Raw genomic sequence first — 23,166 nt, 5'->3', positions numbered from 1 at the left:
GATTACATAGCAGTAATTACCAGGTGTCCCTCATTTGTTCCCTCACCCCTATTAACTGTGCTCATGGTCTGTTATGTAGTACGGAGTGGGACAGGAGTCTGTTCCCATATGGAAATCATATACACATGTCTATCTGTATATAAACACACACATGTATATATATATATATATATATATATATATATATATATATATATATATATATATATATATATATATATATATATATATATATATATATATATATATATATAGATATGTATATCTGCATAAGTATAAATGTGAAACCCCCATATATAGAGGGATAGAACTGGACATTGATATAGCTCGAGCTATGTATATGTATTCATATATATGTGTGTATGTATGTAGATATATATATATGGATATATACACTGAAAATATTAATCTATCTATGTACGATTGCTGTTATATGGTTATTTGTGAGTCATACATACACATATATATATATATATATATATATATATATATATATATATATATATATACCTATAGCTGTCTATCTGTCCACATTTACAGATGTATATCTCTCCATATGTCCATGCATGTTCGGCCTATATGTGTGGCCTGTACTTCATTCTCTTGGCAATTGACATAGATGACCTTAGGACTGATATCAGTCTTTCGTGCTGACACGTACGTGTTTCAGACATATCATCACCTTCAGTATATGTGTTCTACTACATATAACTGTGTAACTTGCAATGTTTTAAGTGTATTAGACCAAGATATGACAGATATCCCTATATGTACCCACATATGACTCACTATGTCTGGGATTCATGCATTAAGAGGTTGTGTGGTGTGTTATTACTACATTTCCTGTGCTGTTGACTGATTGTGCTGGATAATATGTATGTGAAATGAGTGGTTATGTACATCTGCCATGGTTTACTGGTAAATCATGTAGTGTATGATGTGCAGGGTCCCAGGTGTGACCTTGCAGAGGCTGTATATTTTGTTTCAGGGCAGAACACCGGCTGTCGAATACAGAGTGAGTTAGGGACATTTGAGCAGTTGTACACTGGTGTTACCCTCAGCTAGCATCTACTTAGCTCAATCTATGTAGGCAATGCTTACCCTCATGCAAATACACATACACACACTTACAACTGCTTATCCATGCATACTACTGCTGTTATGCGCTTACACATGCTTACTAGTGCCTTAGTCATTATGACACTTCACATGTGCAAATATAAATGTTATTTAGTAGATTATACAGCACAAAGATGTTTACATATGGATTTCACATAGATAATAGGGTGTGCTGCAGTGGGACTTGACCCGGGAATACGTGTACGTTAGACGGATGCTCTGGCCACTACACTATTGCTGTTTTGCTTTGTTTGCATATGTCTACCAGAATGACATACCCATGTTCCCTTCCCCCGGCCCCTGAGCTCCACATACACAGCATCCATCCATTTCCCAGTTGCTAGCCCTGCCATACCACACCTCCACACATTTCCCTCTCTGCACGTCTCGGTACACTTCCAGTATACTGTCCCCACCCAAGCATCTGCAGGCTCTTCATCCATTTAGTCCACATACATACCAGTCTACCCTTGATCCTCCTGTGATACTGGTGGTGACATAGATGTGACCCACAACTGTTGGTTTATCCCGCCAGGGACGGACCTGTTGTTGTGTTAAGAGTACACCTAGCTGGTCTACAGTGTTTCTACCACTGGTAGCATCCTGCCAGGATATTGTGCAGCAGCGGTTTGCTCACACACCTGGCCAGCCTCATCTCCCGGTTCCACAGAACCAATGCTCCAGGTGTGACATACTGTGCATGAAGCACACTCACACACCCCCATGGTGTGCACCATATATCATTATTCCCTTCGGTATTATGCAGGACTACTGTTCTCATAATATGATTGGACAGGCACTGTTCTGTGCTGCACATAGGCTGCTCATAATACTGTGGTTGAGCAATGGACACATGTTCTGGTATTAATTTACACACTTATATACATTTCCTATACTGTTGGATGACTGTGCTGGATGATGTGTTTGCGATCACAGCAGTTAAATGTGTATCCGCCATGGCTTAGTGGAACTCATGTCAACTATAGTGTGCAGGGTCAGGGGTATGCAACCTGGCAGTGCAGATTATTTTGCTAATGGCCACAACAACAGCTGTTGGCTACAAAGTGACTAAGGCACTGTAGAACATTTGTAGGTGGGTATGTGCTGGTTTGCGTGAAGCACAGCATTACTGACCTCTGGTTGCGGCATCTTGCACTGAGTTAGCCTCTACATTGCTTCACCAGTGTAGTAATTGCAAACCAGCGGCAAAACAGGCTTGCACCCGCTTGCTCCCGCATACACACGTGCAATGTTGTGCATTTTGTTCACATTTGTCAACCGGGACAATCGGACTGTATGCTTGTCCATTGTCAGTGGTGGCCCGGGGTGTAGAGCTCCACATTGACCCCAGCTACTCATTCCAATTAATACTGGGGTGTTCACATTCATAGAGGGTAACAGACATAACATAGCTATGTCCCCCATTAATCATGCTTAGTTTATGATGAACTGTTGGTATTATCCATGCTTAGTTCAGGTTTACATGTCAGGTATGACTGTTGACAAAGTTCAGTTTAAGGTGAGGTTGGATTCCTGTTACACAGGTCTGGATAGGTTACATGCAGGTATTTGGGGTAGGTGTAGTTATTCCATACCTGTATGGTACAGTAGAGGGGAATAGCTAAGGAGTAGGTAGGTAGGTAGTGGGAGTGACATTGTAACTGTATAGGAGCCTGTAAGTATAATTGGATGGGGAGCAAGGTTTGTCGGATGTTAGGATTTGTATGCGAGCCGACAAGAGGTATTGGTATCACTAGTTGATGTAGTGGTATAGAGGGTGAGGTGGGGGGGGGTTCGCAAGGTGGTGAGCCTGTGCTGCTCCAGGTGTGCTTGTGGTGCTCCTTCATGTGTTAGTTACATGTGTCTTGTGGGACAGCTGTGATACTACATGTGGGTTGGGGTTCCAGATACTGGCAATATAGTGGGGGAAGAGGGTGTCACCTATGTGTAACTGTAAACATTAATAGTAATGGAACAGAGGCTGATAAGTATGTGGTGTGCATGGGGCACAAAGGGGGGAGTTAGTAGGGGAATTATCCAGGGATGTGCAGGACAGCTGCAGGGAAGGTCCACAGCTGGCCATGTTGACTATGACAACAGCTGTGCATATACACTGCATTTGGTGTTTGCGTTGGATACTCACAGCCCTGGGTGGGGCTGAGGATTACAATAATACATTGTGATGCCAATTAGATAGGCTTACATGCCTACAGTGGGGTGTTGCGACCATGTGTTCATAAATGTTGTGTAGTGGGTTATGCAACAACACATATGGTTTTACTGTACTTTGCCATGTAAACTGGACTGTGATGAGGTAGGACCCATATCGGGAATGGCTGCCCATTAGGAGAAAGCATACCTGTCGACTGTACAGAATCAGCAGACTTCCAGAGTTTGGTTCATAATATTGCTGTGTTCCTCTTACAATCTGCACCTGTCTGGCAAATACCTGGGAACTGACATCATTAAATACAGACAAGTATTTGGGTTTAAGACCCCATATCCTTCAGATGAGCCATGCTAATGCATAACCTATTATTCCATCAGCTTTCTAAGGTTGTAAGTGGAATATGTATTTCTGTCCCTATTAGTCCCCCCCAACGGTTTAGGTTCTGTTCAGTGGTTTTGCTCTTAGGGGTTGAGAGGTATGGGCGGAAGCTCTGCCCAGTTCGCAATATTACTAACATCCCCGGGGCGGACTGAATACAACTGCACCAGCCAACACCTGCACACCTAGGCCCATAATTGCATACCCATAGTTCCCCCACCTGCCCCTCCTCTACAGCACTCATCCTTACTGTGGGTGCAGGTGGGGTCTAACCACACCACTACACACTGCCCACTCTCCACATCTTGAGACCCATGTCGTACATTGACTCGACCCATGGGTCATCGGGCTCGCCCAACCTACTGGTCCGTGTATGTACACGGCATGGTTAGATAAATCGTTACAGGGACTGACTCCGATCATCATCAATTTTTGGGGTGTCCCACAAGACATTGATGTCTTTGTTTCAAGATTAGACTTGGCAGGTCTCTCCCACTGGTATTATCCTGCCTGTAGTCTGGGAAGCAGTGGTGTGTTTACTTGTATTGTGTGTTTGTATGTTTCACCTTTCTAGGTGGGGGGGTTGATGCTACGTGTTGCACGTTTACTGATTGGACCCCTCACCCCCATTGGCACGGCCTGTGAACATATGAAATTTTTAACTGCTGTATCATATCTATAGATATATATATATATATATATATATATATATAGTAGCATTGTCGCCTCACAGTAAGACGCTGTCCGGTTCGATTCTCAGCTAGAGCGTCTTCTGCGTGGAGACATGCGTGAATGGGCATACCTTCGTTGAAGGTTGTGCATCAGGTCTGGCAAGCCGGTACGTAAAAATCAACTGCCAATCATTAGCGGACCGGAGTTCCGCTGTGGCAACCCCTAACCGGGAAAAGCCGAAAGACACAAACAATATATATATATATATATATATATATATATATATATATATATATATATATCTGCTGTATACTACTATTTAATAACTTGTTTTCTAGTCCTGAGGAGCTTTTCTCCCCGGGTCTCTGCTGTAAATGAGCCAAAAGCATAGCCAGACTTACCCGGTTAACAGATGTGAAATATATAAATCAATAAATATTCTAGCTATATACATGTGTATGTTTACACACATATATACATATATATTTCTACATATCTATCTATATATATATATATATATATATATATATATATATATATATATCTATATATGGATATCTGTATACGTATGCATACATATATATATCTTGCTAAATATATATATATATATATATATATATATATATATATATATGTCTAACGACATATGGATGTATGGGTGTCTGCATATGTGTATATATCTATATGTGGGTATTTAATTATATTCTGTCTCTGTACTCTGTATGTATACATTTGTACTACAGAGAGGGGGAGGTTTAACTCCATATATGTATGGGTATATATACACACACACCTCTACATTTTTACATCTACATCTGGTTATTCCATTCTTTGCCATATACAATAGACTGTGCTGGAGTGGGACGCGTAGCGGGAGTGGCTGCCTGTTGGGCGGCGGCCCTGGCCAATGCACACTATTGCTTATATCCCTGGGGCAGTCCACATAGACCCACTCCAGCCAACACATGCACAGTTAGGCCCATAATTTCATTCCCATAGTTCCCAAACTGCACATCCTCTTCGGCACTCTTCCTTACTCCAGGTGCAGGTCGGGTCTGGCTACACCAGTACACTCTACCCACTCCCCACTTCTCGGGACCCATCACGTATGTTGTCTTGCCCCATGGATCATCAGGCTTCCCCTACCTTGTAAACTGGGAACATGCGTGGCCTGCCTTTGGACATCGGTGTAATGGCAGGAAGCCCGAATATCATTGAATTTTTGGGTGTCACACAAGGGACATACATGTCTTTGTTTCAAGATTAGACTTGGCGGCTCTCTCCCACTAGTAGTATCCTGCCTGTAGTCTGGGAAGCAGTGGTGTGTTTACTTTTATTTTGTATCTTTATGTTTCACCGGTCTAGCTGGGGGGGTGGGGGGTTGAAGCTACGTGTTGCATGTTTGTTGATTGGACCCCTCACCCCCATTTGCATGGCCTGTGAACATATGTAATTCGTAACTGCTGTAAACAGTGTTAGTAGTACAACAGGTAGCATATTTGCTTTTGATGCAGAAGGTTGTGGGTTCTACTCCCACATTGTGTAGATGGACTGCTAATACAGTGTTGTACTTCAAGGGTGGATAGGGTGCTGCAGTCCTGAGTGTGTCCTCCTTTGGATGGCATGCCTAGTAAATATATCCTAGCTATATATATGTGTATATTTACACATGCACATATATATATATATATATATATATATATATATATATATATATGTATCCATACATATATATATATTTATATATATATATACATATATATATATATATATATATATATATATATATATATATATATATATATATATATATATATATATATATATATATATATATATATATAAAATGGCATATGGATGTATGGGTGTCTGCATATGTATATATCTATATGTGGGTATTTATATGTATTCTGTCTCAGTATGTATACATTTGTACTACGGAGATGGGGAGGTATATCTCCATGAAGCTATGAGTAGATATACACACACATACCTCTACATATATACATCCACATCTGGTTATTCCGTTCTTTGCCATGTAAATTAGACTTTGCTGCAGTGGGACTCGTAATGGGTGTGGCTAATCGTTGGGCGGCACCTCTGCCCAATGAACACTATTGCTTACATCCCTGGGGCTGTCCGTATAGACCCACTCCAGCAAACACCTGCACAACTAGACCCATAATTAGCTACCCATAGTTCCCGCACCTCCTCTACAGCACACATCCTTACTCTGGGTGCAGGTCGGGTCTGAACACACCACTATACATTGCCCAATCTCCACTTCGTGGGACCCATCCCACACATTGTCTCGACCCATGGGTCATCAAGCTTTCTCACCCTTGTATTCCGGGTATGTACACACCCCGCCTTGATCGGTCATCGCACTGGCTTCCTCCCATATTATGACAATTTTTGGGGTGTCTCGCAAAGGACTCTCCTGTCTCTATTCCAAGATTAGATTTCACGGGTCCACTGTTTCCCCCCCTGGTTATATCCTGCCTATGGTCTGAGGAGCAGTGGACTATTTACATTGCTTGTGGGTTTGTTTGTATGTTTCCTCTGTCCGGCTGGGGGGGAGGTCATGCTACGTGTTACATGTTTCTTGCTTGGGCCCCACACCTCCATTGGCATGGCCTGTGAACATATGTCATTCTTGGGTGCTGTGTCCTATCATAGATATATATCTGTGTATATCTACGCATATAAATATATATATATATATATATATATATATATATATATATATATATATATATATATATATATATATATATATATATATATATATATATATATATATATATATATATATATATATATATATATATATATATATATATATATATATATATATATATATATATATATACATATTGCTGTATAAATATCTAACGACATGTGGCTGTATGGGATGTATAGCCTTAAACTCGCTTACTAGTGCTGACATATGCTTACTACAGCTTCTTGCTGCTTAACCTAACTACTGCTTTATGCATAATGATACTGACACCTCACATGTGCATTTCCTGCAGTACTCTAGGTCATATATGTATAGATATATATATATATATATATTTATACATGTTCTTTTGTGGCCGCAGTACTCCAGGTCATGTATATATATATATATATATATATATATATATATATATATATATATATATATATATATATATATATGTTATTCCATGGGTTATGCAACATACATATTACTCATAACGTGCTTTGCCATGGGATATGGTATGTCTCAGTTACCTTCCTGTCCCCCCCCCACTTTCTTGCTTATATCCATGGGGCGGTCCCATTACAATGGGTCTGTCCAACCCCAGCATGCCTCAGCCCATGATGTCTTACACATCATTCCCTCCACCCCCTTCTTCCTCCACATCAATCATGCTTCCTACAGGTTCCATCCGAATCTCACCACACCATTACACACTGCCCACTCTCCACTTCTAGGTACCCATCATGTAAGTTGTCTCACCCCATGGATATTCAGGGTTCCCACACATTCAGTCCACGAACATACATATCCTTCTTTACTTATCTGTAAGGCATGGTATGTTATCCTGAGGACTCATTGTAGCAGAATGTTTGGGGTTGTCCCACTAGGGATGAACATGCATTTGTTTAAGATTTGACTTTGCAGGTTGACACTGTTTCTCCCACTATCCTGCCGGTAGTCTGGGAAGCAGTGCTGTGCAACACTTAGCTGTGCTTAATATTCGCTTTGCATGATATTTGCCTTTTGGCATTGCTGTCTTCTTCATTACATGTTATATATGTGTCTTGTATCCTTGATTCATGTGTATACATGCTGTATGGGGTCCTGGGAACTTCAACACTTTATTGCAATAACACCTCACATCTGGCCTTACTGCAATACTCCAGGTCACATATTTATGTTATGTAGCCGGTTATATCACTTCACACTGTACATAGATTCAGTTCACATGTTTGGTTTGATTTTCCTGTGGTGAGAATTAGTTTGCTGATACCTCATACATGTCTGTTGTTATGATGGCTTAGTGATTAACTACTGTGACTATAGTGTATAGGGTCCTGAGCTTGAGTCTTGCAGAGGCAGTTTATTTTGTTGCTGGGCAGAACATGGGCCATTGGATCCAGAGTGATTAAGGCACTTTAAAGCAGTTGTAAGTGGGTTTGCACAGGTTTGTGACATGGTAAGCACTGCTAACCTCCAGTTACAGTTTCTTACACTTATTTAGCTTCTACTTTGCTTAATCTGTGTAGGCAATGCTTACCCCCACGCAAATGTACTTAGACATGCTTACTGCTGCTTATTTGTGCTTAAACCTGCTTACTAGTGCCATATTCATTATGACACTGACACTTCACATATGCACTTCATACATTACTCCAGTTCACATTTAAATGTTATTATGTAGGTTATATGGAAAAATGATGTAAAAATATGTTCATATATGGATTTCACATGGAAAAAGATATGTGCTGCAGTGGGACTAGAACCGGGAATGCCTCTTCATAAGGCAGCTGCTCTAACCTATATATATAACCTACAGTTAGCTGTACTCCAGATTTAAAAAAAAATAAATACAACAGTTTCTTCATTTTATTTCAATGTACTGTTGCTGTTGAACACATGGGGACTGTTGGTGGGGATATATGGACACCTATGAGCGGTCTCGCTCATTTATTTACACTTTCTTCTGTTCTACTTTGCAGAGGTGTGTTTATTCTGAGAGCTCTGCTCTCAGACACACCCCCTGAACTTGTCCATGCTCAGTGTAAGATTTGGAGATCAGACATTGCGCCTTTATTAATATCTAAGGCGCACTGCCGTCCTCCTCTTAAATTGCCGCTTACATGCAGGGCTAGTTTAGTCCTGCACTGCAGATTAGTAAATCCAGGGGGGATGTATTTCTCTTATAGTCCATGTTGAAAGAATTACAATGACAAGTAAAGTCAGAGCAGACTATGTAGAGGAATATAGGGTAGGAAGAGTCTAAGTTGTATGACCAGAGAGAAAGAAATGGAAAGCAGTTACATTTCCCTTGAGTTTTGTAAAGTGGTTTTAGTTCTGATAGAAAATTGAGGTTAGAGGAATGATCCTTAAGAAAAGAGGGGAACAATTACCACAGATTATGACCAAAGGCTGAAAAAGCATGACTTGCGCACTGAAGTCTAGTCTGGGAGATCTAGAGGAGAGGACCTGTGCTTAAGACTTCTACCATAGTAACCTGAAAAACAAGCTAGAAAAGGACTTCACCCAATTATGCAAATTATCCCCATCTAAGAGACAGCTTAGTAATTGCAAAAAGACAAGTGTTATGGTTTTTCTACACCCAAGAAATGACCTAACCTTCCTCCCATTCTTTTAACACATCTGATGGGTAACAGTATATCCAGCACCACTGAATAGTCAAGAGTGACTCTGTCCCTGACTAAGCACATGGAGATTACTGTCAACAAAGTTTTTGCTCAGCTGAAACTTTGTGGCAAGATCACACCTCTTTTTTGTCCTAGGGTACACTTTTCAGTTGCCAAGAACATACTATTACTTAAACTGGAATAGGTGCTTCCCTTTTTGGTATTACACTCCACCTATAATTTCCACAGAGTATAAAAGGTAGAGAATAACATCTATAGATTTATACTGTTAGTACTCAATTTACTCTATCACTGTAAACTCCAGAGTTCTTAAACAATTGAATAGTCTCTGGTACAGAAATAAACATCCAATTCAAGGATCATATATGAGCTGAGAAACTTGCAGGATAACTACTTATGCATTGTATTCCCATAATAGGCGAAAGATCCTTTTTAATACTTGGAACAGCAACCTGGAATCATTTGCCCCCAGCTGACAAAAATCAAGACCATTAAAAATCCTTAAAAAAGTCATTAAGAAACACTTGCACTCTGGATCTGTTTTGCAAATGCTTTCAAGACAATGGGTAATATTGTTAAATTAAATACCCATCAGTTCCGTAGATACCTTATTTGTATATACTTTGCTGACTGGATATCTTACATTACTATCTTGTATTTTATCTATGTAACCCATGTATTTGTACATATGCAAATACATTCTCAGTATTTTATAGCAGTAATGTAGTGTAGACTGTTAGAATACATGTATTGAACTATATATTCTTATTTACCTGTGTACTCTATTTTCATGTATCATATTGTTTATTTTGTGTTTTGAACCACTTGAGGTACCCAGGTCATGACTGAAAAGGGTTAATGGACCATCTTGATTATCAAATGGAAATAAATGGATAAATAAAAAAATAAACTTCGAAATAGTGCTACAAAGATCCTATCAAAGAAGTTTTCTGATTTCCTGGCATGGCATTGAGTCAGACTAGTTGACAAGCAAATAGAAAGTGACATGAAAAATGACATTAAAATGATAAGATTTAGCCCACTGAAGCCGTTTGACATTGCACAGCCATCAGCATGGCCAATTTGGAAGCAGATGTTTGCATTCTATAACATTGCAGCCAGATTTATCAATGACGAAAAAGGGATTCAGGAAAGCAGACTTTTAATACTATAAGCAGAGATGCTGAGTCTACGCTTGGAGCTTTCATGTTTGCAGAAGGTCATTTCTTAAAACAGCAGAAGCGGTTGCAGCAAACATTGATGGGCACTTTGTGCCTGAATACAATGTAATGCAAGAAAGAACATGCTTGTATAAATGTGATCAAAAAGGGGGTGTAGCTGCATCAGCAATTGTGAGACATTTATATGAATTGGCAGAATACTGTGACATAAAACAGCAAATGACAGCAAATGCAAATTGGCAAGATTTAATAGAGTTAAATAATGATTCTATTAACTGATTCTAAATTAATAAGAGTGACATTCTCATCCATTTATTGGTAACCTTTCAAATGAAAAAAATTACAAGGAATTTTTCTCACTCCTTATTAAATTGAGAAATGTTTTAGAACAAGGGAAGTTGCATGTTGGTGATGTCAAAAACATTAAAGGGAGATTGGTATAATATATTTTACAATTGTGAAAAAAAATATTACATTGATACACTGGATTACTTTAAAGCTCTGTTGTCTGATAAATGTGCAATATCAGAATCTCTTGGGCTGTTTAATGCTCCATCTCCTCTTTATATTAATTCACCTCAGTATCCTCTGTTATCGATTCAAGTGGTTATAGCAAGTAAATTAATTTCAATAAACTAGAAATAAATCAGTCTGCTGTGGACATGAATCATTTGATAAATCTTACCACTGGTGTATGATTATTGTTATGTTGAGAGCTAATGGTACCACAAAAAATTTAAACAGTGGTTAACATTAAAGTTATAATTAGAAAAATACAAATTAATATGTCAATTGAATTTGATCCTTAATAGCCTAAGTTTTAAAGATTAATAGGTGTGATTTCATGTTTTGTTAAACTAAGCATTATACATACTTCTACGTGTGACTTTAGGTAAAAAAATGCCAAAAAAATAAATTTTCATAGTCGTTGCAAGCCATGATGTTTTGCAAATAATAAAGGTTGAGACACATTTAAAATTGGATAAATCTATGCAACTCATTTGTAAATATGAACAAATTAATAGAGCAACATAGGATTGTGTGAATGGTGTGAGATATGAGTGAAATTATGGATTGACCATGAAAAAAGCAATGTAGAAAATATGGGGAAGCCCAGTGTAAATAAACAATTGAAATGAAAAGTAATGAATGAAAGCAACGTAAGTATACTAGATTCAGCAGGCCAGCTGCATAACGAGTAAGAACAGTGTTTATTTGAAGTAGGAGGTGTCAAAAATGTAATACAGTGAGGCGCTTTGCTGTGTCATACAAGACTAAAATGGTCAAATAGAAAATAAGCAATAGAAAATAAAACTGAGGAACGTGCAAAGAAAACTGTCTTTTTAGGTTTTGTGAGTATGCAATTAGGCCTAGATGATGAATACCACATCAGGTGTCGAATTCATGACTCTCTAGTGAGGTTAAAGGTTGACACTGGCGCAGATATAACTGTAATAGTGCACACTGCACATAAATGTATCTAGAAACATAAACACTTGGTCAGAATTGAAATGGATGTACAAGCCCATCTGGTAAGTTAAGATCTCAGGGAAAATCCCTTGCCAGGACAAAGTGGACAGGGCACAGATATGAGTTATAAACCTATGTGCTCTTGGGCTCTTCATGAATAATCTACTGAGTAAAGCCGCTGCATGCAATTTGGATCTAAGTAATACAACTGATAACTAATTTTTAAATATTACTGTAATTCACTTATAAAGCAGACAGAAGAAAACAGTGTGCATCAACATGCATTTTCTGAACAATAAGAGGTATGAAATTCTAATGTCCGGCATTATTGATTGACTATAATCATCAGCAATTTTCCAGAAAAATAAAACTTTTATGAGGGTCAGGGTCAAAATCAGGTGCAGCTGAGAGGTATAACTTACATTCTAATTATGACATCAGTGAGCCAACTGCAGTAAGCCTGGATGAGATGGTGCTAGAACAGCTTTATTGCAATAAATTCATGATAAACCAAAGATTGTTGTTTGTCTTCCAGAACATTAACAGAAACTGAGAAGAGATATTCCTAAATTCTAAAGAAAGGCTTTGCAGGAGTATGGCCATGTGAGCCACTTTTGATGTTACCCACTGGGCCTTGACAATTTCCAGCACCACTAAAAATGTGAATGATTTGGGCAAAATTAATTAAATGTGTCAGTAATGACAAGATTCAGATGATTCATTGCTTGTCACAGATACCCTATCCAGAAATCCAATGACTAAGACAATCACATCGAACTGTGAAGAAAATGTGAGTGCATGTATGCAAGACATAATGTATGCAGACCAGTTACTTTCTTTAAGACTGAGATACTCAGAAAAGGAACTAAACAATCTGCAGACTATTACTGAGTATGTTCATGATAGGAAGCCACGTGAGTGAGCACAGACAATTGATTTATTCATTGTACAAATACTTTGTTGTGAGAGCAGACTTGTCACAGTACAAGGGTCTCATGCTGCACCAGGAACAGATTGCAGAGTCAACTTAAAAAAAAGCAGAAGTTCTGATAGATAGAACTTCAAAAAGGATATTCAGGCCAAGTGTGAAGTGAGACCACAAAATGTTCATGTGGTGGCTGGATATCACTGCTGAGATTACCAAGCTTGTGCCTATGGAGTAAATTTGCACAGTACAGTGACCTACTCAAAAGAGAGAGTCTCTAATTATATCATCATTGTCAGAAACAGCAGGGGAAAGAACTGCAGTCAAAATATGTGACCATAATAGAAAAAAATAACTAGTGATAGTGGACTATTGGTTAAGAGATATTGAGACAGTCAGCCTATCGACAGCAAACAGTCATCAAGACATATCACAATTTAAATCAATATTTTCTATATATGAGATTCCTACTGATGTGGTCACTGCAATGCGACTCAGTCTATATCCTCTGAGTTTTAACAGTGTGCAGAAAAGTATAGGTTTATTCATACAATACTCAGTTCATATTATCTGCAAATGATATTGCTGAGAGGGTTATATCCTACCCAGGATATAACATCTGGCCAGTCTTCAGAAATCTCTGGTTGCCTCCACACATGCACCCAGGCTGTTGTATCTCGAGATCCACAGGGAGAAAACAGCAGCCTAGGTGACAGTTTCTTTGGGACTTTCTTGCCTCCCAAAAGGGAGAGAGCCTACTCATCCTGAAACGCAAAACATTAGGTGCCCATAGCTTTTATCTCAAAAAAGTATTATATACAGGAAAAGGGGTGTGTGGGAAGGGTGCATCCACTGCAGCAATGAGGAATATGAACACCCACTGTTATGTGTAGTTTACACAGCCATAATATGTTCAGCATTCTTTCATCTAGGCAGATCCATGCTCAGCTCTATAAGCGCCAGTGTCCTGCTGTACAATGTCACACAGTACAACCAGAATAAGTCTTCCACAGCTAATGTTAGGAAGACAGATTCAAACCACCACAACACTTGAGACAAAGTTGCTGCCTAAAACTATTAACTCCAGGTGAGGTGTGGTGAGGTGTTCTTTCTCAAGTTAGATGGGAAAAGGGATTGGAGACATCATGTGTGACTGTTTCCAGATCTGCAAATCTGGTATGGTATGTAATCCATATCAAAGACGGAGGTGTTGTAAGTCGAAACTGAAGATTCATCCGTGCAATTCCTGAAATGTTCAAACTAAGTAGATAATAATTACAAATGGATAACCAAATTCCACATCCAGGAGAAGCCAATGAAGTGAGAGATTCCTGAATCGGTGCTTTCAGAGTCTAAGGACCACACTAGTCACATTGTACCCAAAAGAGAAACACTTGACTAAAGGTGACCTAATATCAAAAAGTGATATTTTGCCCAAAAGTGATGGTACAGGATACAAACACATTAACCAAAAGTGATTTATCAGAAATGATAAGCACTTCAAGTTTACAGTGTGTAAGAGGTCTTTCATGAAGGTGTAAGGAAAGACTTCCACTGAGAAAGCAAAACCTATGATGGTTCCAAAACAGATGAAGTGACTGATGATAGGAAAACATGCATTGAGACTGTGAAAACCTAAGCATGTTTCTTATTAGTGCAAAATGTAAACCACTATACTTTAATGTCAGCTGCTTTTGATCCTGCACATTTTCAAAATGGAAAAGTTGTAAAAAGTATAGCAAATGTACATGTTGATGTTTTTTTCTGGAAATATGTACAATATACTACCTCAAAAGAGAACTTCCTTTGGGGGGTGAGATGTGGTGATATTGATTACCCAGATAATCCTTGTCATCAGTAACAGACATATTATATCTGTGTAAAACCTAAGATGGTTTTTAGCCATAATGCTAGAGGTTATATTAAAGCTAGTATCCTTTATGGAGTTGACTGTGAACCTGGTAAGAAACACATATTGTTGCGCTATATGAGGGTGTGTACCTGGTACAGAGAATAAATAAGTGTTACAAATCAATACATAACAAGTCTGGGTTCTCAAGTTTTTGTAGTTTTGAAATACAGCATGAAGCATGACATAGTACTGACAGTGGATTGAGTGTGGCCTGTTGTATTGCTGTAACTCTGACCGAGTATTCATGCAGTTGATTCATGAAGCCAGATTCAACAACATATATTACCTGATACATCTCAGTATCCAGTACATATTTTACTTCAGAGAAGTATAAAAGGTCATCATTTCTGAGGACATTCGTATGGGCAATATGACAGTTAATTCTGACACACGTGATGTGGGAAGTATTTTCTTACGTTTAAAGGAAGTATAATTAAGACTCCCCCACTGAGGTTTGGCAACAACAAAACTGGACTAATATAGCACATGAGGGGAGATGTCATACATATTTTTAAAAGGATAGTATTTAAAATGTTTGTTCTACATGTTGTTTTGAACTTATGTTTCCTTCTTCTGAATTTACCAGAGAAAAATAGAAGAACAAGTATTTTTTAAAAAGACAGTACTTGCCTTTTCTGTAAGAAACAGTGACCACAGATGCATGTAAAACTTTTAGCAGCGATGTAGGAAGCTTATATTCATAAGCAATATGTTTTTCAGCATTGTTATAATCATTGATATATGCTTACTAGCCTCTGCTTTCATGGGTATGTGCTAGATCTTTTGCTGTGGACCTGTAGAGGAAGACAGTTACATAGTTCTGAAGAAAAATCATTCCCTTCTATTAAATGCCTTTCAGTAAGTTCATTTCCCTGGAGCAAAGCTTACTTATAATGTAGCATTTCTTTGGAATAAAGTGCATTATCTGACAATGAGGCTTCAGGAATTCCCTTTTGAAACCTATACATGCTTATGTCATCCACACTCTATGCCCAGAAATAAAATATAATATTATTATGTTTTAATCCAGCTATCTGGAAAGGAAAGTTAACTGAGCATAGTGCAAATATTTCAGTAAGCCACTTTTCATTTTGCAGTGCTTGCATTTCTCTTGTCTAAGAATAGCTTTTACTTCACTATTTATATAGTTCACTTGTTAGGCTATAATTTGTGCTTTACAAACTATTCGCTTCACTTTGTAAAATCTATATATTTCGCTTTCTCTGAGATGTTTTTCAACAATTTAGATATTCTAAGAAGAATGACATACTCTCCAAAGAAAAGGTGCCAATTATGTACTGCTATTTTACCTTCAGCTGCAGTTCTAAAAAAATGAAGGCTATGGATCTGCAAAGAATCAAAAGCAGCTTAACTCCCTGCCTGGATAGGCTGGAAACTCATGAGAACAAGAGTCTATAAAGTTTCCAGTGCAATTTGTATTAATGTCAGGACAGATCCATACAAAGTCTGTCACTAGAGTATTAACTTGAATCTAATGTTCCGTTGACCTGGTTGATATCAAATTGGGCTCAGAAATCTACAAACTACTGACTTTCATCTTGAAGTCAGACTTTCATTCTATTTGCTTCTAGCTTGAGAAACTTAACACTTACTCTATGCTCAAAAAAAAAATACAGTAATCTTGAGAAAAGACATTTCCAAATAAATATGTGACTATGTGTCTATCATTCACTAAAATACTGATTGAGATTTAGAGAGCATTCTTCTTATAGCGTATGAAACTGCCATCTGGAACCATTTTTCATGGATACAATTTTACAAGACTGACATTTGCTGACATCTCCTGACAGCAGGGATAACACAGATGAAGCTTCAGTGACATTAATTTGCTCCCTGCATTAAGTAGCTCTAGTCTCCACTGTCTTTTCTCCCCAGAAATGGCACATTGTGGATCTCATTAGCTGAATCTTAACACCAGCTTCTCTCTTGTCACTATATTTTCTCAGGTGATCTGCAAAACTATGAATATTGTCTGTCTGTCGTTTTTATAGTTTCTCCAATAGAAATACATAAGAGTTGTCCCTTAATTAGGTCAAAGGTAATTTTTCTTCACTTATCCTTTGACCCTGAATGACAAAATTTGTGAATGCTAGTCATGTCACAGCAGTTATCAACTCTGGAGAAAAGCTGTATGAAACTTCTTCGATTGCATAATGAGAAAAAACACATCCTGAGTCCATTCCCTCCTTTTTCTTCTGTCATTAGCAGCATTCAGCAATGCAGACCCCTTAAGGAATACAAATCATGTTTGCTACTTCTTACCTGGATGCAGTATTTCAAAAAAAATGTCTGTTTGACTTTGATAACCACTGTTACTGACTTAGTTAAGGATAAAACTATATTGTTGCATACCTCTCAACATGCTGAAGAAGTGTTAAATAAAAAAATGAAAACAGTAACACACAAAACCAATTGCTGTGATAATACATATGATAGTAACACACTAGCATGGGAAATAAAGTGAAATAAAAAAAATTCAAACTGTATGCATGGTTTTTGATATCAGGTTTTTCTCTGTCTTGCCAATACCACAGACAAGAGAGACATATATTTAAATGTTAGTATGCCATAATACAAGAAAACATATAAAGATAACTCTGTAAGCAAAGCAGGTAAGAATGCGTGCTCTAATACAACTTAATGCTTCTGAAATATCATGATGATCATAATTACTTTCTAAACACTTGCCCTGGTGAGGGCTGCTGTGGCTGCAAACCAAGTTCAAATTAAATTTCAGTTTATTAAGGTGTTTGAATTCAAGCACTATTGCAGTTAGAAACACAAACATAACAATGTAAAATAAATAAAACATAAATCAGTAAATTATATTCTTATGCAGAAGCAAATGCTGGTATGTAATATCATTAATAAGTAATGGTGATCAATAGCTCATTAAACTATGGGAAAGCCATGCTGTAAAGGGCTAAATAAACCTGTATTAAAATTTAAAAGTAATAAAAGATCAAACTGGCAGCCAGTGCAGACTACTCAGAACTAGGGATAATATGATGGTAACAAGAGTAACCTAACTGTGACATTCAGGATTAGTTACTGATGATCAGGGTCACTGGAAACCTCAGCTAATGAGAGTTGTCATAATCAATGAGTGAATGCACCAGCATATCTACTGCTACCAAAAGGTCTTCAGGAAGAAGAAGGTGCTTGATGTGTCAGGTGATTTGCGGATGGGAACAATATGACTTGACAGCAGATGACACCTGTTTCCAAAGCATCAGTTTCTTATCAATTACCACAACATGTTTTTTAGCAATCAGTATAAATATCATTCTATCACTATTATAAGTATACAGTATACAGTATGAAATCCACACAGTGGCATGAGTAGTCATTGCAATGATCTTAGATGTATTAAGTTGCAAGTGATTGACAATCATAAAGTTCTGGATGTATTTTAAATTATCAACTGATGCAGCTGCAGTAGAAAATGTGTCCTGCAGGAAGTAGCGGTGAAGTCTGTACCATCAATGTAACTAATACTGAAGATATCGTTTCTTCATGAGTTCAAACACTGGCTGCAAACACACAGAGTATAACAAATGATCCAAGACTGAATCCTGTGAAACTTCAGATGTGATAGTGTAAAAAGAATTCACTTCAGGCAGAAACATTTGAATATGTCCTTTAGCAGGTATGAAGGATATATTACCTATATGGTAATTCATGGGTACGTGTTTTTTCCCAAAGGGGATAACTATACATTTCTTGGCATTGAGCTTGAGCCCATGGCTTTGGCACCAAGCATCTGTTTCTGTATGGCCCTTTTGTAGACTATCCACATCATTTGGGGATTCAATAATGGCTCCCAATTTGCAGTCATCTGTGAACTTTGTTAGCCAGAGTCCCTTAGTGTTGGCCTGTACTTCAAAGAAGTAGATTCCAAACAAGAGCGGTCCCAGGACTGAACCCTGAGGTACTCCACTTGCCACTTGTCTGGAGATGGATTTGGAGTCAGCTACTTTTACAGTGTGGGTTCTATCAGTAAGCTAGTTAGCAACCCATTGGGTAACATAGGGATTAATGCCCAGCTTAGTAAGTTTATCTATGATTCCAGAGTGGGGTATGGTGTCAAAGGCCTTGGCAAGGTCTAGATAGGTTGTGTGAACCACCTTACCCTTGTCGATGGCTCTGGAGACTGATTTGAAGAAGTCAATCAGGTTCAGGAGACAAGATCAGCCCTTCACAAACCCAAACTGAGTGGGGTCCAGTGTTTGAAGGTTGCCAATGTCTTTGTTTATAAGTTCCATGATAATACTTTCCATGCCCTTGCAGATAAGGCTCGTCAGACTGATGGGACGGTAGTTTCTGGGATCCAAGGTGGATCCCCCCTTGTGGAGTGGGATAACTGTAGCTCTGCATCACTCAGTGGGCACGAAACCTGAGGTGAGGCTATGATTAAACATGCCAGTTAGGTGAGGTGCCATTTCATATTGTAGTTCATGTACTACACAGCCCAGGATGTCATCTGGTCCCATGGATACTGTATTCTTAACTTTGGAGAGTGCATTTTTTACCTGTGTGGCCATTATTACCAGAATTTGGCAATCTTCTGGCATTCAGATGGGGGTGAGAGGGGGGTGAAGTTGGCACTGAATCGATCTGCCAAGATATTGGCAATATCCTTGGGATCAGTATATTTAATGCCATTCTGTTTTAGCTCAGAGCAGATCTGAGCATTGCCATTTAGATTCTTGACATAGTTATAGAATGCCTTGTGGTTGTCTTTGGAATCTTTGGCAATTTTATTTTCATAACTAGCTTTGGAGGATTTTATGAGGGATCTCAGTTTCTTACTGAGGCTGGTAAGGGAGTTTTTTGCATCCTGGGATTTTCCTCTTTTCTGTGACAGTTTTTTCCTTTTATTGTAAAGTTTGTTTGTGGTAGGGGACCACCAGATTGGCTTCCTTTTTTTGGATGAGAGTATCTTGGTTCTATTTGGGATGGCACGATTCATGCATGAGTGGATGTGCTCATACAGTGCCTTAGTGTAGGATTCAGCAGTTGAACTTTCAGTTCCCATCTGCATGGGTGTCATGAAGTTTGTCACTTCTGATCTGAGTAGCATGAAGTTGGCTTTGGAGAAGTTTTTATGGAGATTTCCTCACTGGGGGGGTGGGGGTGGGATGTGGATGTTAATGTTAAGGGTGATTAGCTTATGGTCAGACCTGGTGACCATAGGTGTGGAGCATCGATTTCCCATGTAGGTAATGACCAGATCTGGGATATTGGAGTCCCTGGTGGGACTATGGATTAGTTGATCCAGGCTGTTGGAATTTATGAATTCCAAGAACAGTTGGGCAAAGGTGTTGGTATACAAGTAGTTTTCCCAGTTAATGGCAGGGTAGTTAAAATCACCCAGTATTAGGATGTTTGGTTCTATCTTAATATTTTCCAGTATGTTTAGAAAGGTGTAGTGAGAATCTTGGGGCATGGTGGGGGAACTCTAGCAAGCTACAACTTGGATTTCAGTCTTACCTAGTGTTAGTTGCACCTGGAGAATTTCAGACGCATTGTGTTGGGCAACTAACCTGGTGGTGTGAATATCCTTGGTGAATATTGGCACTCCACCACCTTTAGTGTTTCGGTCCTGGTTTGGTGGTCGAAAAGTGTGGTAAGAGTTGTAGCCTGGTATTGCAGAGGTGCTCTCTGGAGCCTTGAACCAGGTCTCAGTTACTGCACAGATATCGATGTTCTCCATTTTTAGGAGTGCCTCGAGAGAGTGCATTTTGAGGTTTAGACTTCTAGCATTGAGTAGCATTACCTTCAGATTTTGCATGCTCGTACCTGTTACTGTGGTGGTTTTGTCCTTTGAACTTTGCCTAAAAAAGGCACTATAGGGGTGGCAAGAGCCTTAGCCAATAACCTGAATCCCAGGAGCGACAGGTGCAGACCATCTCTGGCAAAGCATCATGGTCTGTCGATCATGTCGTCCCAGGCAGACAGATACTGGATCCCCTTTGAATGACACCAGAAGCTTAGCCAATTGTTGAAGTCAATAATTTTGTCCTTATATTGTGGTATCCTTCTGGGTGAACACAGGATGCTACTCAGGGCTAGGGTCATACCTGCCTTGGCCACATGATTTGAGAGCTCCTCCAAGTCTCTTTTCATGTAGTCCAGGGAGGTACATCTCAAGTCATTCACTCCAACATGGACAATGACAGAGTCATATTTGTATTTGTTGTGGAGTGACTTGAGTTCATGCGTTATGTGGCAGATTCTGGCACCTGACAAGCAGCTGACTGTACTTTTCTCCTTGTTCAACCTGGTGAGTGGGACATCAGTGTGCCGGACTATAGAGTCACCTATGACTAAAGTGTTAGGTAGGTTGTCTTGCCTTAGGGGCTGTTGCTGGGTGGCACACTGTTGTTGTGAGGTATGTGACACTTTGGTTGTGATTGGTGTTTGTTTGCATTTCAGCTTCAGAGGTCCTTGTTGCTTGGGCAGGTTACAGTTAAGGGCCTCGGCATATGTGGATTTAGTGTTGCTATATGTGGGTGTTGGTGGTGTGGGTTTAGAAGGGCTATGTGTTGCTTGAGGTGTAGTGTTGGTGATAACCTTCTCCTCTTGACTGTCTAGCACAATCTTGGGTGGAGATAGCTTTGCTTCCATTTTGGCTATGTAAGTGCATCTCTCAGAGGTTGTAGTGTTGGGTGGTAGGAGGAGAGGGTTGTTTGTGTACATGAGGCAATTGCTGCATTGCCCCAGTATGCCCAGATTCAATAGGTGGACAGGAGAAATCATTAGAAGCTGACCCTTGGACATGCCTGGTTTGGTGCTTTTATTTTTTTTTGTAAAGTACAAGAGCTGTTTTCCCTTACCTTAGCAAGGTACTTTGCAATTATAGGCTGTTTAGTGCCTACGGTTAATTTCTCTTTATTAACAAAGAGAGTTGAGTGCTTGTATCAGTTTAAGGCTTTCTAGTGCTTTCCAGCAGGTATTAGAGCAAGTGCTAGTCACAGGGATGCTTAAAGTAAGATGAAAAAAAAATGCACACTGCAGTGTGCACTAGAGAAGTTAGATGTGAAAGTAGGTAACTTAAGTTTTACCTGTTTAAAAAGTTAAGGTTTAGTGGAAATGGTGTTTTATTTTCCTGTATGTCCTATGAGTTTATATGGTTTAACTATTGAACAGGTTCCCACAATATTATATAAACAGTGTATTTCACTTATACTGTTATTGCTCCTATCTTCCACTACTGTTTCCCTTTCCAATTTGTGTTATGGGTATGCTTTACACCTGTACTAAAACATTCATCCCAGATCCTCACATATTAATTAAAACTGTTAATAATTATTTCCTGTACATTTCTAGTCACACACTGCCTGCCCATGTCTGCCCTTATTACAACAATCTTTCTAATGTGTTTGGTTTCTGTGCTTTGTTAGGTGTATGAAAAAGTGAGTCTATATCAGAAGAGCGAAAGTTCACAAGAACGAATGCTCAAACATCGAAAAAGCACAAACATCGAACTTGATATTATTGTTGTAATGAAGGCTGTGTATAATGGAATTATAACATCCTTTGAGCTAAATGACATGCCCATACTAATGAACTGTGCCACTTAGAAGGGATTTGTTACCACTGTGGGTACATGCTGGTGGAAGGTCCAGTTACAATCTACCTGATACCCAGATTACATAACACTTGGTCTACTCATTGGGGTCTACTGTTTATATTGTAATCAGCTTGGCCATTTGCTTTACAAAAGGAATAATTACATGTTTTGGACATTTAGTGTGTCTCCATGGCTGCTGCATCATTCATTTGCACATGGTAACACTTTCTGCAGTATATCAATACTGTTACTGGATTCAAGGATTGTCCACAATTTGCAGTCATCTGCAAAGTTGGTTGGACAAAGGCTGTCTAAGTTTGTCTTGACTTCTGTGAATTAAATACCAAACAGGAAAGGGTCTAACAC

This window comes from Protopterus annectens, chromosome 1.part0, assembly GCF_019279795.1.
Source record: "Protopterus annectens isolate FY-2018-M chromosome 1.part0, PAN1.0, whole genome shotgun sequence".
NCBI lineage: Eukaryota > Metazoa > Chordata > Ceratodontiformes > Protopteridae > Protopterus > Protopterus annectens.
This window is presented reverse-complemented; position numbering follows the sequence as displayed.